Raw genomic sequence first — 907 nt, 5'->3', positions numbered from 1 at the left:
AACAGAAAACATGTATAGGTGTGTGTTTGTGTGTGTTTGTGTGTGTGTGTGTGTGTGTTCTCTCTCCGCACCCCCTCGCTCTGTTGGGAAAGAAGAAAATAAACCTACTGCTGCTAACCAGGCTAGTTATGGAACCAAACCCTTAATAGTGCTTTTGCCATCTGTGACTGGCGGAGAGGTGCTCTCCCTGCATGCAGCGTCTCTACCGGGAGAAAAGCACTGGAACCGTTCGGACTTTGGGACCGTCTCATTTTTAAAAGTCACGTTAAAGACGCAGCCAGGAGAGGGTTTCATTAGCTACCCTCTCTGCGAGCTAGCTGACTGGGCTAACCGTAGCCTAGCACTGGAGCACTGGATGAACTTCGCATGGACTGACTGCTGCGACTGGGAGAGTAGCCTGCTGTCGGACTGCAAGCTTTCTTTTGGGTTGGGTCCTTCACATGGGAGTCTGTCGTGACTTACTGGACACTGTCGCCTCGGAGCGTAAAGGCGGTAACTGTGTGCAAATGTTGTTTTTGTGGCGTACGCCATCACGTTATTGATTTGGGAATCCACTGGCAAGCTAACAGGATATTAGCCACCTTTCTCGCCACTCCGCTTTGTGGTTGCAGGCCATGGACTGAAAGCATTCATCACTGACTGACTGACTGGGTGATGGCGAGAAGGCTGGCTTGATGGCAGCTAATTATTTATTGGGAAGCAGCAATTGGATACGACTACACAGGCAGAAGGAGCGTTTGATTTGAACGTCGTTTCCGAACACTTCCATTCCTGTTTTGGTCTTTTTTTACTTGAAAATGCATCGGAGTGCAGGAGCTTTGTCGAAGTTGGGATAGAAGAAAACGCACAAGAAAACAGCGGGATTACAACTCCACTCCTCCACATAGTATTTTTTTTTTTTTTTTTT

The sequence above is a fragment of the Morone saxatilis genome, unplaced genomic scaffold (assembly GCF_004916995.1).
Source record: "Morone saxatilis isolate NCDOM2014 unplaced genomic scaffold, NCSU_SB_2.0 Contig1, whole genome shotgun sequence".
Lineage (NCBI taxonomy): Eukaryota > Metazoa > Chordata > Actinopteri > Moronidae > Morone > Morone saxatilis.
The sequence above is the reverse complement of the archived record's forward strand: the minus strand, read 5'-3'. Positions refer to the sequence as shown.